This window comes from Canis lupus, chromosome 7, assembly GCF_048164855.1.
Source record: "Canis lupus baileyi chromosome 7, mCanLup2.hap1, whole genome shotgun sequence".
NCBI classification, from domain to species: domain Eukaryota; kingdom Metazoa; phylum Chordata; class Mammalia; order Carnivora; family Canidae; genus Canis; species Canis lupus.
Window position 1 is genome coordinate 19635389 of NC_132844.1, and position 18483 is coordinate 19653871.

The following is an 18483-nucleotide window of genomic DNA, read 5'->3' on the forward strand; positions in this document are numbered from 1 at the left end:
TTGAATGTCTAATTATGTTGTTTTGGGGACTCTGGGGATTTTACAATTACCTCTTCAAATGAAAATTGATCAAGGTTGAAAATCAAAGGAAATAGAGGAAACCTTTTAAATATATTTGGTTTCATAAACTTTAAAAGTGTACTCTAGTAGGTGCTATTTCTAGTTAGAATTCAATGTCTCTTGCTGTTTGGTACTCATCAGCCACCTGAGTAATAATCGACCTAAAATTTGTAAGCTTCTATTAGGAATATCAGTTGGTAAATACTTTTGTAACATGTAAATGGAAACCTGAACCTAGGTAAAATTTCTTTATTCTACAAGTTCAGTATATCTACTTACATTTTCTTTTCTAAGAATTTTATGTTTTGCTTGTTTTCCTCTGTTTTTGTTTCCTATAAGAACTAAGGATATATTTAGTATACAAGTTGATGCTTGTGTTTATTACATAAACATGTATAATTACTGATTGAAAATCTTCAAAGTACAATAAAATTTTAAATCAAATAACTATGCAATGCAACTTGTTTGTATTTTGTACTATAACTGACCATTTTTTTTTCTTCCTCTGAGTTCACCAGTAGGACATGACTGAATCATACTATATCTATGGTTTGAAGAGTATTCCTATGTCACTGTACCTAAACATTAAACTATTAGTATTATTTATTAAAATCAAATGTTATTTCATGCATGAAGGAGGCAATCATTATTAGTAATTATGCAATCATGCCCCAAAACAAACAAACATAATAGCAGGATTCTATTCAAACCATGGAAATTCAAATGTAAAATTAAGTGGATGAAATGTGCCATCATAGGCTAGAAATAAATTGATCATTCAGCAGAGACCCACAAGTTGATTTTTTTAAGTCTTTGTTAGATTTTTCTACAATTTTATATCAAATTTTAGTAAACCCATGATACATCAATATTTTTAGCCATAAATATCTGTGGAAACCCCATGCAGCCACAAATGAGCATTTCTCTTTTTATTTCTATAAATGTAATTTGTAAATTTTGTCAAGACAATTCTATTTAGGAAACATGAATTATAGGTATTTCAATTTGCTTTGCAAATGCTATCTAATCTGAATTGCTTTAAAAGCTTTTAGTTTGTGAGTAAAAAACAGACTGCCATGAGTATTCTCTCTGTTGAAATAGTCACAGGATGTTTGCTCACTAATTTGTTCAAATAGGTCAGCTGTGACTTGCTAGATGACAGCTATGCATCCCTACATAGAGGAGTTGTGTCTGACTAAGTTATGTGAGAAAATGATATTGTAATCACCCCTGATACCACCTGTATAAAAACAGCCTAAGGCTGTTCTCCTAATATATCCTGTTAACAATCATATATTGGTATTGCATAAGATATTGGCACTCTTCTGAAAGAAAGAAAAAAAACCCAAAGAGTTTTATCCATTAAAATCCCATTATGGAAATTATACAAGTTATTTGTACCCAGGGCTGCCCCCCAGCAAAATCTTGAAGTTGGTGCTTGTTCTGGGTCCTGCGCAGGGTCTTGCTCTTAGTATCTGTGGAACCGATACATGCAAGATACAAAATGATTAGAGCTTAAGGTCGGAACTCTTCTAATAATCCCAGTATTTTTTTAAAGCAAAAATCTATGACTTTTGTGTATCTCAGTGCATGACGTCACTACCTACTGAGTTGCCTGAGACAATAAATGGACAGCTTGATGCCTCTCTTCCTTCACCAAAACGTGCCATCATTTATCAGGTCCTGCTGGTCCTCCATCCTGAGGATGCCTTACATTCTTACTTGTCTTCTTCACACTTCACACTGCCAGGCCTCTAGTTCACGTGTTCCTAGTATTCCATAGAACTATCATGGAACCCACCTATGCAATATCTGTTTCCCGCCTTCTTTCATTCCAACTCATCTTCTGTAGTTCTTTCAGAGTAGTCCCTCTATAGTACAAAGATAGCTTTATTTTTCCATTTAATTTCAGTCAGTAGCAGGGCACCTGGGTGGCTAGTGGTTAAGCATTTGCCTTTGACTCAGAAAGTGGTCCTGGGATCAAGTCGCACATCAGGCTCCCCAAAGGGAACCTGCTTCTCTCCCTGCCTTTGTCTCTGCCTGTCTCTGTGTCTCTCATGAACAAATAAATAAAATCTTTAAAATAAATTCAGTCAGTAGCTTCTTTGACCTTCACAAAGTTTCTTTATTAGGCTTAATTTTTCTCCTATATGCACTACTCATGTCTACAGAAACACTAGAAGTATCCACATATAGTGTCCTTTTTTTCTTTACATATCCCTTCCCTTTGTTGTTTGTTATCTGCCAATTGAATGCATGAATAAGCGCATGCACTGAGACCGTTTTAACCAAAATTAAACAATCTTTCTCTTTTATACCTCTGTTAAATAATATCAAAATGTGATTTAAAATAATACATGCAAGAAAATGTGATAATACTGCAAAGTATGAAGGAGAATTTTTACAAAGCATGTGAATTTTATAACACGGAGATTATCATTAATATTTCAGATTTCATTCCATTATTTTTCTGTGTATTTACTCCATAATTTTAATACCTTTTATTATCACTTAACATTATAGCCTAAATATTTCTTCCTCCTAGAAATATTTGCTGAACATAATTTTAATGGTCATATTATAATTCATTTATGGATGTAACTATAAATCAAAATGTCCTCATTGCTAGACATTCAATTACATCCACTCTTTTACTATTTATTATAATGGACATATTTTTCATTTTTTGGTTGTTCTTAATATAGACACCAAGAAGCAACTATTGGGTAAAAAGACACAGAAATGAAAACACTTGAAGCATATTATTGCACTGCTTTCCACAATATTTACAACTGTTTCTGTGTTCAAGACCAACTATGAAAGTGTCATATCTCACTAGCCTTGAGTATTCTCATTTTTATAATTACTACTTTGGTAAAATAATCATCTCGTAATATTTTAGCTGATGTTTAAGCAATCACTTCTAAAACTGGTAGTTTCTATATGTTCATCGGGTATTCTGTTTAATTTTCATTCTTTTGTCATTTTATCCATCCACTTCTTAACTTTTTGGTAATAATTTAAATGATGTCTACAAAATAAAGATATAAAATTGTTCACATTTGTTTTACTACTTCTAGTTTGTGATTTGCATTCAATTATATATGCTGCATATAGATAATTTTACAATTAATGCATGCAATCAATTTTTAAGTTTATTATTTCTAAAATTGCTATTAAGTTTAAAAAGTACTCACACATTCAGAAATTTGATATAATTAATTTCTGTTCTTTTTTGTTATTTGTTTAATTGCTTTATATTAAAATTTCAGTCAACTGTAATTTCAACTGAGCTATTTAGGCATTAGGAATTTAGCAATTTTATCAAACTAATGTGTGCAAACATGCAATTATAGTTCCTTGACCCTTGGGGTTTTGAGGGGATTGACTCATTTATTCACAAATGACGACTATCCAATTCAAAATTGTCTGTAGAATAAAAGGAGGACTACAGAACAAAAAGCAATTTTCCAGAAAATGAAAGGAGTTCATATTTTGGGATGAGAGGTTACCTGTAGAGAGTCTAGGACAGCATAAGAATCCTACCTGAGGATCTACTGCCATAACTCTCCATAATTTTAGGGTTTATTCTCTTCTTTAGTTTTGAATTCACAGATTTTCTAAAAAATCTGTCCCAGTAGCTGTAATATCACAGTTAGTTGAATGGAAGAATGTGAGGAGAGGACAAAGGGGTAATATAAGGTAGAAGCTATTTATGTGTCTATATTAGTAAATTATCTGACAACAGGATTATTATGGCAAAATAGTTAACAGATTGTTCCTATTCATCTATAGTTTATTTATGCATGGCCTTTTAGTGGCAATTCATATGTTTATTTAATAAGGAATTCACTTTTATAGTAACAGAAAAAGTACATTTCATTTTTTTTTTTTTTTTTTTTATTTATGATAGTCATACAGAGAGAGAGAGGCAGAGACACAGGCAGAGGGAGAAGCAGGCTCCATGCACCGGGAGCCTGACGTGGGATTCGATCCCTGGTCTCCAGGATCACGCCCTGGGCCAAAGGCAGGCGCTAAACCGCTGCGCCACCCAGGGATCCCAACATTTCAAAACAATTTAGAATTAGCATGCAATCAGTAATTAAAAAATGAAACAGAATATAGTAAATTTGAATAAGTAAGTCAGAAAATGTGACTAGTTCATCCCACAATTATTTCAGACCCAGTGGACAGAGGAATCTATGTTTCTTTAGCTGCCATAAGAGAGTCTTACATTTCCTATCATTGCCAGAATGAATTACAGCATCAGAATCTTTCTCTTAGTAGGCCAATCATGTCTGATTTTGCCATTGTCCTCATTGCATACACCTGCTATGGAAATTTAATATACTAAACAACATGCCTCCTTTTTCCTGTTGCTTCCAATTGGATTCATGCATTTGCATTTAACTCTGAAGGCTGTCAAATTATATGCAACGATTTAGATTCAGCAAGTTTAATCACATCTAGAGACGATTAAAAGAAAATTTTAATCATCCATTTTCTTAGTTTGACCTAATTTCTTATTAAGTCAGGTCTTTGTCTTGCATTTCATTTTTACTGAATATTCTATATAATGTTAAGATTTTCTATTTAAAAGGATGGGACATTTTTTAGAAATATGTTAATATGGTAGCAATAGGAATGCAGTTACAAGAGTTTTGCAATCATTCTCATTCTTTCTTTAGACTGCACTGTTTGTACCAACCCTTTTGACCTCACAAGGCTCAATACTTTTCCCTCATGTGTATTTTTTCCCTCTCATTACCAAAATGCTAAGTTGAGACCATTAACATCTGCCTAGAGCAGATGTCCCTGAAGTTTTCCTACAAACATAAAATTCCCCTGAAAGCCAAAAGTATAGGTGTTCTAAAGAGGCAGGTTTTTTTTTAAACATATGGAATTTATTGTTTTCTGTTTTTTTTTCCCCCTGGCATAATACCATTTATTCTTTTTAAGAAATTCTTTCAAATGATTATTTCCAAAGTTGATTCAACTTATGCAGTTGTCTTAAACTCTACATTTCTCAAGACTAAGACTTATTCTAGACAGTTTAATTGTTGTGAAATTAAATCCATTGGCAGCTTACCCATATCCTCAAACAGTATGGAATCATTACCATTTAGGGTGTAAAAGGGCGTAAAATGATAGTTCAAAAGATTAAATATATATATATATATATATATATATATATATATATATATAATCAGTGAAAATTCATAAAAGATATCAGCAGTCCAAGAAATAAAATGAAGTCACTTTAGAAGACGAGACATTGTACCTATTCCTATTAAATTATCAAATATTTAGAAAGAGGAGGAGGGAAAAACAAAAGGAGATAAAAACTACCCTTCCCCCACTTCTTGGCACATTGGCTCTGTGCGGAGGCTCTTTTTCCCCACTTAGCCAGGCCATTCACACCTCTGCCATTGCCTTCACTTCTTACTTGCAACTCAGAGGTGAAAGTTCAGCGTTTTACTAGTCTTTTCTGAGTATATGTCCTTTCTAGTGGATACATGGATACATGGCACTTTTTAATCATCTAATCTCCCAAAGGAATTTTCCCTAGCTTTTTCTCCCAGGCCTTTAGTGCTCTTGAGAATGCCTCATGGATGTCACCTTTTGATTCAGGCTGCTCTGGGCTGCTCCTTGACTTTATAGTGTTTTGAGGAATGCAATCTACTCACTTTGAGTAGGTTTCTAGTCAGGCAGACCAAAGGCAAGCAGCTGGCATCAGACCTTCAGGTAGGCTCCAGATAGATTCGAAGAGGCAAACCCAATTGTTTGTCAATAAAGTTTGTACTGCATCTTCCAGAAACAGAGGCCCACACTGGAATGGGAGGTGCCCTCTTCAGAATATCTGTAGTACTGGGAGAGGGATCCGGCAAGGGTGAACAGAAACATCACAACGCTTTCTCATTCTATTTTGGTTGCTTTTCTTTGATTCACCATTTGCTTGGTTGCTATAAGCTTTGAATATTTTTCAGAGTTCTGACAAAATGGGATTCTGTCCATTTTTGCTTGATATTTTAAAGTTTCTGTAAAAGAACGAGTGGCTTGGAGCTGCCCACTCCATTTTCACCAATTTCACTTCCTACTTCTTTATATGTCTAGTAGACTTTAAGTTATGTTAAACATTATGAATGATTCCTTGTGTTGAGCTTCATTCTGCCAGAAGCTTATATTAGAGAACAATCCCCTTGATCCATTCAGGTCTGCTTTTCTGTTTCTGTTTTGTTTTGTTTCGTTTTTACTTTTTTGTGATGACTTCATTTTGCCTTTGTCTTTAGTTTTAGGTCATGGCCCCTTTACACATGGTCATTGCCTCTCTGGAGTCTCAACAGAATGAGATGCCCAATGAGGGCTTTCCACTCCTCTCGTGGACAACCTCTGGAACCCGTTCAGCTCTTTGTTCGCCAGTGGTTCCTCCTTGTGAGCCTTTACAAGTTCTGCCATACAAGTTCAGGGCCCCATCTTTGGTCAAGGACTTACAGATTCTCCATATAAGGCTTCTGGGTTATTTCAAACCATCTCTCATAAAACTTCCTTCTGTCTAATGTCTTTACTTGAAAATTCCATCCATTATCATCTTCTGAAACTTATTTCTTCCTTTTTAGCCCAGAAGAGACTTCTCATTTGGGCTCCATTTCCCAGTGCATGATAATCTGGAAAGTGCTTGCAAACAGAAACCTGTGACAATCACGGTTCTCACTCAATGCACTTCTCTCCAGGATCCCACCTACTTGTGTTATTCAAAGACTGTATATATTACCTATTCTTTATATATTTTGTCTATTCTTATAGCCAGACACAAATTACTTTGTCTTGACTGGAAGTAAAAGACGAATATATTCATTCTTAAAATGTTTACATCTATCAATACAGGAATCTCCTAGGAAATATTTGTAGAAAATATCTAGGAGTTGTCATGTTGACTCCTGCTCAAGTATATTCACTAGAGTTGTTAATCTTTTAAAAATTACATAAGATAATATAATAATGGTATAAAACAACCTAAATATAAACCTATATCTATATTTGTGTGTGTATGTGTGTGTGTGTGTATATATATATATATATATATATATATACACACACACCATATATATGGCACTTATTCCTTTGATTAACTACTTCTGTATGGTCATTTTCACTTTAAATCATTAGTACAAAATCATTAGTGGTATGGAAAATATTCACAATTATATTACATTAAAATAGATTTTAAAATAGAGTGTGCAGTTGATCCATTGTTAAAACATTTGTGTTCTTTTGTGTTTGTGTGTATTTACATGCATAATAATCATTGATGTGTTCCACCCTTATGTCATAACACAATACAATTAGGTGAGCTATTTGAACATTTTGAATTCTCCCCTGTTATGCACTATAAAAATAACTGTGGGGCACCTGGATGGCATAGGCAGTTAAGCAGTAAAGCTCCTGACTCTTGGTTTCAGCTCAGGTAGTGATCTTAGTTAGGGTGGTGGGAGGGAGCCCCCATCAGGCTACGCTTTGCAGGGAGTCTAGTCTACTTGACACATTCTCTCGCCCTCTATGGCTCCCCGGGCACTATCTCGTTTTCAAATAAATAAATCTTTTTAAAAAAGGTAACTATATAAATATACAAGCTTTTTTGCCTTAGCATTCACATAGCAAAGTCACTTTTGTTTCTTTGATTTTTCTACTGGTCTTTAAAGCAAACTGCATCTCTTCAATCAAACTCGTCAGTTTTCCCAGGATATTCAATGTTTTCCATTACCATTTTTGTCACTCATGACTGAATTATTCCTCAAAAACAGGTCTACAGAAAACCTACCTATTCTTTAACTATTATTTCAAAGCCACATACTTCATGATGCCTATAACCAGACGTGTTTACTTGCCTTGTTGAACTTCTGAAGCATTTTTGATATTTAATTTGTGGCTCATTCAACCTTGTATTACAATGGCATGTATTTTTGATATGGCTATGTTTTTTTCTTTATTAGTTTATAAGATTTATGAGAAAGGAAAAAAAAACATCTTATTTTTCTTTCCAGGGTTCTTACAATAATAGGGCACTAAATAAATACTGGATATTTTTGTGTGTGTGTGCTTTTTAAAAAAGATTATTTATTTATTTTGAGGGAGAGAGAGCAAGAGAGAGAGAACAAACAGGGGAGAGTTAGAGAGAAAGAATCTCAAGCAGACTCCGCATTGAGCACAAGCCTAAAGAGGGGCTTGATCCCAGGACCTGAGGTCATGGCCTGACCCAAAATCAAGAGTTGGGGCACCCAGGTGCCCCAATGGATATGTTTTATATCTCTATTTATTTTACATCCTGAACCTTCAGGTCTGTGTTCTGTTGACACACACTCATACCCTTTTTAAAATTTACTTGCTAATTATTATTTATCTTTCAACACTCACATCAACTATATTCTTTTATGGAAGTTTTTTCCTGACTATCCAGTAGTCTAATTTTTTTTTCTTTTTTCAGACTCTATAGGAATCCTTGATGTTTCCTTTTTCTTTTTTAGATTGTAATCTCCTTTAGGCAAATAAATGAAGTCTTATTTAATGTAATTGCATCGTACAGTCCCTGAAACATAGTAAACAACCAACATTTATGGAAGGGAGAAAGTGATGAAAAAAGAGAAATTGCTAAGTTTTTTACAATATAAATAAAAGTATATTCTTAAAAATATTCATGTAAAATAAGAAAATAATCATATCTTATTTGTATAGAGTTAGGAAAATATAAGGAAAATATAAGCAAGGCCTGATCCATTACCTTCTGCAAACTCCAGAATACCTTCAGAATATAAACTTTAGATATATGATGTTAATCAAGATGGGGAATGCAGGATTATGGATTTTGATTAAAAATAACATACCCATTTTGTCATATATATTAACGCAATATGAATGAATTTTTTTTCAAGTTTTATGTATGAATTTTTTGCTTATGTGGGTCATTTAGTTTGCCTTTTTTTGGCATTTAGCTATATTTCTGCTGTTTATAACATAAACATGTTATTTTTAAGGTTTAACATTTTATAATATTGCAAATATTTACCAGATGCACATAATTCTTGTGATTATCAGCAGCATAGGTTAGATTATATGTTTTTTATATTGGTGTGATAGTATTTACCATCCAATGATGACTATTTTCATACTTAAAGAGTAACTATGTCCATCTGAATTATTTTTTAAAAGGAAAAAATTTTGATAGAAAAAAGTAGGTAAACTTTTAAGATATTTTGGTTCTAATATACATCTATAAAACATCTGTCTATCTATCTCACATGTAATTGCCTGGACTGCTGTCCTAAATAATGAATATTTATTCTTGAGGACAAACAGAGCCTGAAAAGAAATTAAAGTGATGTCCCTCACAGGTCTGCCACCATGTTTCTCTACTGTAATCCTCCATATATTTCTTAATAGCTGAAATGGCATTTTACCTGTAACTCATCACTGACTTAATTATCTTTCTGCTCTTATCTAGGTAGGCCAGGAATAGAATAATAAAATAAATGACAATCTATGTTGTTGCTGTTATTTAAGCAAATTTCCTAGATGACAGTTGCTCCTGAAGGAGAGAAATCAGATTGAGTTATTGGTGATGGAGACTGAAGAGTACTATATTCTACTGTCACATAAAGGCTCTGAGGGAAGCTTCCCAGGTTATGAGCCTCACCTGTGTGTATGCAAATAACTGCTTCTTTTTTAGGGCTATGATGCTCGGTAGCATGCATATTTATTTCATATCTCTTTTAACATGATGTTGATAAATCAACACAATAAGCATTTGTGTCATCTATAGAACAATACCCTCTCTGACAACACATACGATTTGAAGTATAAATAGTATAATGTTTATATTTATTTTCAGAAATAGGAAAGCACTATTTGATAAGAAATTATGTTTTTATTTAAAAATAATTATTGCTCTTTTCCTGTCAATCTTTTCCCATCCTTAAAAATCAATAGAATAAGTGAAAAATAATCAGTTGGAACATATAATAAATTTCTGTGGAAACAGAAATAATATAAAAGTATATACATAAAAGAAACAAAAATTTAAGAAGTCTAAAAAATTTAATATAAAATGTTTTTTTTTTTAATTATTTATTTATTTATGATAGTCACAGAGAGAGAGAGAGAGAGAGGCAGAGACACAGGCAGAGGGAGAAGCAGGCTCCATGCACCGGGAGCCCGACGTGGGATTCGATCCCGGGTCTCCAGGATCACGCCCTGGGCCAAAGGCAGGCGCTAAACCGCTGCGCCACCCAGGGATCCCAAATACAGTGATTGCTTCTTTTTTTTTTTAATTTTTATTTATTTATGATAGTCACACAGAGAGAGAGAGAGAGGCAGAGACATAGGCAGAGGGAGAAGCAGGCTCCATGCACCGGGAGCCGACGTGGGATTCTATCCCGGGTCTCCAGGATCGCGCCCTGGGCCAAAGGCAGGCGCTAAACCACTGCGCCACCCAGGGATCCCCAATATAAAATGTTTTATGCAAACCAATGAAAAACAGAATTGGCACAAAGGAAAATCAAATCAAATTTTGAGAAAAGTTCTGAAATAATCTCTCAAAGAATAAAAAGGAAATGGAGGAAAGAATGAAAATTATCTGATATAATGATTGAAATGAGTATAAGAAGGACAGAAGTGAAGACAACTTTGGAGAGCTGAGGTAGTTTCAGATATACACACTATGAAAGTACTATATTATGGGAAATATCAACATAAACCATAAACCCAACAACAGCAATGCAAATTTAAAAACAGATAAATGAATATAAATGATAAAAATATTTTTCTCTCATTTAATAAAAAAACAACAAAAACAAACAGTAAAGGAAAAACAAAATGAAATGCCATACATTCTGCAGTAAAAACTAAAATCAACCTAGCCTCAGCTATCTCTGCAACACTAAATGCCATAAGACAATAAGTAACATTTATAAATCTTTGGGGGGAAATACTATGCCACAACTTTTACAGAGCTAAATTGATTTTGACATTTAAGGATCCAGGAAAGAGAATCCTACTTATAAAACAAAAGGTTATAAATAATCCATGTAAATATTTTGCTAATTGCTTGAATGCATGATCTAGTAATCAACAGATTAAATAAATCACAAATTCAAAGTTGATAATCTGTGATATAAGTATAGAAAAAATTGATTCCAAAAGTTGTTATCAAAGGTTGTGTTATAATTCAAATGGTTCATTTAGCTAGTTTGGCATCATTAGAGTTCAACCATTAATATTGTAGGATATTTAAATTACAGAAGTTCTTGGGCTTTGATACTCTTATGTCTTTGCATGTGCTATATAACATTGAATAAAAATATAGAATAACAATAATAATACATTTTTTGAGTGTGGCATAAATAATGTAACTGTATAAACAAAAGATGATGGTACGTTAAATGATCTCCCTCCCAATTTTCTCTTGTTATAGCTAGAAGCCGGTGTCCCAGCATGACTTAGATTTAAGGGACTGAGCCAATACTGTGGACTAGGGCTGGCCCAGTGGGGAGCCCATCTTCTTTCATATCATATTATTCCAGGCCCTCAATATTGTCTAATTATATCTCTTAAATATGTCCTCTTTGCTCAATCTCTGCTACTATCACACTAATCTGAGGTCTTTTACTTCGACTTCAGTAGTCAACCACCCACCTGTCTATTCTGTCATAAAACATCCCATTCCCATGTCATTCAACACTAATCTCATACTGATTAAGAGACTTCTTTTAAAAATGAGAATTGATACCACTTACCTGCTCTTCTCTTTCCTCTTTTCTAGCAAACTGTAGGTTCCATGAACCAGATGAAATACATTGTGTTAGTTATCTATGGATGTGTGAGAAACTACCACCAATGTAGCTTAAAAAAACACAAATGTATTATCTCTGTTTCCATGGGCCATGAATTCAGCATAGCATGGTTGGGTTCTCACCAGGTTGAAATCAAGGTGTCAGCTGAGTATGTCATGTCCTCATCTGGAGACTCAGCAAAGGCCACTTCCAAGTTCACCTTTGGTAGAATATACCTCTTTATGGTTGCATTAGGTCCCTGCTTTGGTTTTATTTGTTTGTTTAATTGTTTTTTAAGATTTTTATTTTTAAGTAAGTTTTTCTTCTTTTCTTGCTGGCTGTTGGCCAGACGCAGCTCTAAGTTTCTAGAGGCTATCCTCGAGTCCTTGAGACATGACCCCCTCTATTTCCAATATCTCTCATGCTAATTGAATTTACATATGCCCTCTCCTCAGCAAAAGTCCAATCTCTCTAGGGTACTTCTGATTAGATTGGGATCACCTAAGATAATCCCCCTTTTTTTAAAAAAAAAGCAAATTGTGCCATATAACATAACCTAACCATGGGGATGATACTCATCATATTTACATGAGTAAATTTACATGACACCCATTCTCAAGAGGAGATTATGCTGGATAAATATATCAGGGTTGGGGTGCTGGTGGTCATTTCAGAACTCTGCCTTCCACATATATAATGTTCCGCACCATTTTATTTCCAGCAACTAGCACAGTGTCTGGTCCACAATAGGTTCCTAACACAGATCTATTTGCTGAGCTCCAATTTGTATTTTATACCCATCTGCCAATTATACTTCCCCATTTGAGTATCTAGGAGCCATGTAAAATTATTGTGACCAAAGCAGAATGCTGAATTTATGTCCACCATTCATCAAGTTTTACCTAGGCTTCAAAATATTATCATTAATTGTTTCTCAAGCCAAAATTTAGGCATCATCTCTGATTCCTTCCTACCATTACATTTCTAACTATAGGGAAATACACATCTCCAAATCTTGTCAGCTGTACTTCTAAAAAATATGCTAAATCTGATACTTAATGGTTTTTCCGCTGCTTTCATCCTAGGCCAACTCACATTACTCTGTCATGTATTACTGCTGTTGCTGCTGAAGTGGTCTTCCTGCTTCCATGCTGTATCTGCACATCTCCAGTGAGTCTGTTCTTTAGATAAGATTTTTTAAAAAACTTTTTTAAACAGTTTATTTATTTTTAAAGAGAAAGAGACAGAGAGCACAAGTGGTGGGGGTGGGGTGCAGACAGAGGGAGAAGAAGAGAGAATCCCTAGCAGACTTGTTGCTTTAGATCCATCTATGTTGTTGCAAATAGCAAAATTTCATTCTTTTTTATGGATGAGTAATATTCCATTGCATGTGTATGTACTTATATATTTGTGTATATACATATATATACACATCACATTTTTTTCTTTTTCTCTTCACATCTTCTTTATTCATTCATCCATCAATGGACACTTAAATCACTTCCATATCTTGGATATTGTAAATAATGTTGCAGTTAACCGGGGGGTGCACATATATTTTCTAATTAGTGTTTTCATTTTTCTTGGGTAAATACACAGTAGTAGAATTACTAGATCATAGAGTAATTCTATTTTTTATTTTTTGAGGAAGCTTGTATTATTTCCCACAGTGCCTGCAACAGCTTACATTCCTACCAATAGTGCACCAGGGTTCATTTTTCTCCACATCCTCAAGAATACTTCTTAATTCTTGTATTTTGGATTTTAGACATTCTGACAAGTGAGGGGTGATATTTCATTGATATATATTTCCCTATACTTAGTGATGTTGAGTATTTTTTCATGTGTCTGCCATTTCTGTGTCTTCTTTGGAAAAATGTCTATCTATGTCTTCTGTCCATAGGTTAACTGGATTATTTGGGTTTGTTTGTTCGTTTGTTTGGTGTTGAGTTGTGTAAGTTCTTTATATATTTTGAATATTTACCTCTTATTACTTATATCATTTACAATGTCTTCTCCCATTCATCAGGTTGTCTTTTTATTTTGTTCATGGTTCCCTTCACTATGCAAAACTTTTTTATTTTGGTGTAGTTTAATTTTGCCTTTGTTTCTGTTGCCTAAGGAGACATATCTAGAAAAATGTTTCTTCAGCTGATAGCAGAGAAATTACTCCTTATATTTTCTTCTAGGACTTTTATGGTTTTGGGTCTCACATTTAGGTTTTTAAAACCATTTTGAGGGATTTTTTTTTTGAATGGTCCAGTTTTATTCTTTTGCATGTAGCTGTCCAGTGTTCCCAACACAATTTGTTGAAGAGGTGTCTTTTTCCCTTGTATATTTTTGCTTCCTTTGTTTAGGTTAATTGGCTATAAAAATGCAGGTTAATTTCTGGGATGTCTATTAAATTGTATTGATCTATGGGTCTATTTTGTGCAAGTATCATTCTGTTTTCATTACTACAGCTTTGTTGTATATCTTGAAATCTGGGATTGTGATACTTCCTATTTAGTTTTTGTTTTTCAATTTTGTGGTTGCATACACATTTTAGGATTATTTGCTTTAGTTCTGTGAAAAATGCTGTTGGTATTTTGAGTGTAATTGCATCAAATCTGTGGATTTCTTTGTGTAGTATGGACATTTTAACAAAATTGGTTTTCCCAATCCATGAGCGTAGAATATCTTTTCATTTGCTTGTGCATCTTCAGTTTCTTTCATCAGCATTTTATAGTTTTCAGAGTTCAAGTCTTTCATCAGCATCAGCATTTTATAGTTTTCAGAGTTCAAGTCTTTCACCTCCTTGATTAAGTTTATTCTTAGGAATTTTATTATTTTTGGTGCAATTGAAATTTGGATTTTTTTTTAAATTTTTCTTGCTGCCACTTCATTATTAGTGTATAGAAATAAAAGATTTCTGTATATTAATTTTGAATCCTGTGATCTTACTGAGTTCATTTATCAGTTCTAGTAATTTTTTTAATGGAGCCTTTAGGATTTTCTATATGGACTATCATGTCATCTGCAAATAGTGAAAGTTTTACTTCTTCACTGCCAATTTAGATGCCTTTTATTTCTTTTTCTTGTCTGATTGCTCTGACTAGGATTTCCATTATTATGTTGAATAAAAGTGATGGAGTAGATATTCTTTTCTTATTCCTGATCTTAGAAGAAAAGCTCTGTTTTTCACCACAGATTGCCTTCATTATGTAGAGGTGTGATCCTTCTAAAGCTTTGTTGAGAGTTTTTATCATGAATGGATATTGTACTTTGTCAAATGCTTTTCTGCAAAATCTATTGAAATGACTATATAGTTTTTATCCTTTGTTTTATCAATGTGAGGTATCATGTTGTTGTGCATTATTGAACCACCCTTTCATCTCTGAGTAAAACCCACTTGATCATGGTGAATTATTTTTTTTAAATCTATTGTTGTATCCAGTTACTATTTTGTTGAGGATTTTTGCATCTATATTTATCACAGATATTGGTGTGTAGGTTTCTTATTTAAGTGTCTTTCTCTGGTTTTGGTATCAGGGTAATGCTGGTTTCACAGAATGAATTTGGAGGCTTTCTTTCTCCTATCTTTTTGAATGGTTTCAGATGCATAGGTATTAAATCTTTGATGAATGTGCGGTAGAATTCATCTATGCAGTGGTCTGGTACTATACGTTTGTTCATTGGAGGTTTTTTGATTATTGATTCAATTTGATTTCTAGTAATTGGTCTGTTCAAATTTTCTATTTCTTCTTGATTCAGTTTTGGAAGATTATATGTTTCTAGAAATTTAGCCATTTCTTCTAAACTGTCCAATTGGTTGTCATATAAGTTTTCATAATATTCTTATAATGTTTTTTGTTTCTGTTGTTATTTCTCCTTTTTAATTATGATTTTATTTTTTCAAGTTCTCTCTCTCTCTCCCTCCCCTCACCCCCTCCCTCTGTTCCTCTCTCTCTCTGTTGTTATTGTTGAGTCTGGCTAAATGTTTATTAATTTTGTTGATCTTTTCAAAGAATTAGCTCCTGGTTTCACTGATCTGTGCCTTTTTTTTTTTATTTTATTTTTAATTTTTATTTTTTTTAGTTTCTATTTCATTTACATCTGCTTTAATCTTTATTTCTTTCCTTCTACTGGCTTTGAGCTTTGTTATTTTTCTAGCTCTTTTAGGAATAAGGTTAGGTTGTTTATTTGATATTTTTCTTGCTTTTTAAGGTAGGTTTGTATTGATATTATCTTCCCTCTTAGAACAGGTTTTGCTGCATCCAAAGGACCATTGTGTTTTCATTTTCATTTGTCTCTATGTATTTTTTGGTTTCCTCTTTGATTTCTTGGTTGACCCATTCATTGTATAGTAGCATGCTATTTAACCTCCATGTATTTGTGTTCTTTCTGGATTTTTTTCTTGTAACTGATTTATATGGTCATACTATTGTGGTCATAAAAAATGCATGATATTATTTCATTTTTTTAATTTGTTGAGACTTGTTTTGGGGACTAACATGATCTGTTCTGGATAATGTTCCATGTGCACTTGAAAAAAATATGTATTCATCTGCTTTTGAATGAAATGTTCTGAAAATATCTATTAGATCTGTCTGGTCCAATGTGTGATTCAAAGCCATTGTTTACTTGTTGATTTTCTGCTTGGATGATCTATCCATTGATCTAATTTGGATGTTCAAGTTACCTGCTATTATTGTATTACTATCAATTTCTCCCACTATGTCTGTTAAAAGTGGCTTTATATTTTTGGATGTCCTATGTTGAGTGCACAAATATTTACATTTATTAAATCTTCTTGTTAATTGTTCCATCTATAATTATGTAGTGCTCTTTGTCTCTTGTTACAGTGTTGATTTTACAGTTTATTTTGTTCAATATAAATATTACTAGCCCAGCCTTCTTTTTGCTTCCATTTGCATGATGATGTTTTACAATTCCTTTACTTTCAGTCTTTATGCATCTTTAGGTCTGAAGTGAGTTTCTTTTGGGCAGAATATAGCAGGGTATTGCTTTTTAATTTTTTTTTCCATTCAGTCACCTTATGTCTTTTGATTGGAGCATTTAGTCCATTTACATTCAAAGTAATGATTGATAGGATCTACTCCTTTCTTCTCTTGCTCTCTTTTCTTATGGTTTAATGACATTTTTTAGTGATTTGCTTGGATTCCTTTATTTATCTTTATTTGTTGCATGCTTATACAGATTTTAACTCTAAAAGCAAAATTTTTACTTCCCTACCCACATTTAATGCATATGATCTCATACTCTACATCCTTTGTGAATTGGTTGATTTTCATAGATATATTTGATTTTACTGCTTTTTGATTTTTTTCTCTGCACTGATGATTATTAGTGACCAACCTACTACTTTTATGATGTTTGTGTAAACCTGCAATTTTTTTTCCTTTCCTAATTTTCTTATTCCTGAAGATAGCTTTTCTTTCCACTCAATGAATTATCTTTACAATGTCTTATAAGGCTGGTTTAGTGTTAATGAATTCATTTAGCTTTTGTTTGTCTGGAAAACTCTTTATCTCTGCTTCTATTCTAAATGATAGCCTTGCTACATAGAGTATTATTGACTAGATTACACTTGATGATGTCGCTGAGTTCCCTTAACCTAGTCTCATTTTTAATGATATTATTATTATTATTATTATTTGCTATTCACCTTGGTTGCTTTTTATTACTCTGTCTTCTTGGTTGCTAATCCATTCCTCTGCTTTCTCTAGTCTACATTTTATTCTCTGCAGTATATATATATTTTCTCTGCAGTATATTTTTAATTTCAATTACTTAGTTCTTCATCTATGATTGGCTCTTTTTTATATTTACTGTCTCTTTGTTGAAGGTCTCAATGAGCTCCTCCACTCTTTTCTCAAGTCTAGTATCTTTATAACTATTACTTTGCTCTACCAGGTGTATTGTTTATCTCCATTTCATTTAGCTGTTTTGCTGTGATTTTGTCCTGTTCTTTCATTTGGAACATATTTCTCTGTCTCCTCATTTTGTCTACCTGTTTGTTTTTATATATTAGGAAAGTCAGATACATCTACTGACCTTGAAAGTAGCGGCCTTATGAAGAGGGCATATAGTGTCCTGCAGTACAGTGTCTCCTTTTCTCCAGCATCTGGCACTTTAGGAATGTCTTATGTTGTATGTGGCCTACTGTTGTGGTTGAGCCATGTTTGTCTTCTGTCCAGTTGACTGTAGTGGTCCACTTTGCCTCTCCTGGGCAGGGTTTGGTCTCTGTGCTATTAAGGGGCCAGTCTGGTGCTGCTTTGGTTAGTTCAGACTAGATGTTTTCCCTCAGCTTGTTTACTGAAGCTGTGGTCACTCTCAACTGCAGGGCCCTCTCCCTGCATTATCCCCTAAAGAATTCTGTTGGTTGTTGGAGCCTGAAGTCAGACTAGATGTTTGTGCCTACTCTGTTGGGGTTGCAGTGAACCAAACAGGGCTCTCTCTTTATGCTGTTACATGTGATATTTTTGGTGATGGTCAAGGCTGGCAACCAGTCAGATGTCTGCCTTCTTCACAATGCTGGGACCGCAGTTGAACTGCTGTGTGTGGTCATCTTCCCCTATCCCCAGGGCAGGAGTCACTT